The sequence below is a fragment of the Penaeus monodon genome, chromosome 28 (assembly GCF_015228065.2).
Source record: "Penaeus monodon isolate SGIC_2016 chromosome 28, NSTDA_Pmon_1, whole genome shotgun sequence".
Lineage (NCBI taxonomy): Eukaryota > Metazoa > Arthropoda > Malacostraca > Decapoda > Penaeidae > Penaeus > Penaeus monodon.
In genome coordinates, this window is record NC_051413.1 from 33,480,435 (window position 1) to 33,480,821 (window position 387).

Genomic DNA, 387 nt, shown 5'->3' on the forward strand with positions numbered 1-387 from the left:
ATGTCGCGAAAATATCCATACCGCAAGACATTTTAAAATAAACGCATGCACATAGCAATTACCTTTACTACCTTTAATGAACCATGCAACACGTACATCGTAAAGTCTTGTGCGAACAGATGTACATGAGAATTACTCAACATTACAGTAACACACAGATGGTCTTTTAAAGAGGCCGTACTCACCGCCAACAACTACTACACACACTGAAAGCCTGTTACGTGTGTTTGGGAGAAATCGACGGTCGCTGAACTGCTGGTTATTATTATTTTTTTTCTTTGTTTATCGTGGTTTGTATTATTTTTTAATTTTATTTTACGGTGTCTTGTTTTTTTGTTTTTATCTGTGCATTTTTTTTCTCCTTACTTTGTGCCGTTAATGTTTCCG

At 35.9% G+C, this 387-nt stretch overlaps 1 protein-coding gene across 1 annotated transcript in view; it reads right to left on the reverse strand.

Annotated features, from left to right (window-relative positions):
• The window catches only part of LOC119591519 (sodium channel protein para-like), a gene marked incomplete in the record, with an annotated part of 263,120 nt that overhangs the window by 4,312 nt on the left and 258,421 nt on the right, over positions 1-387 (reverse strand).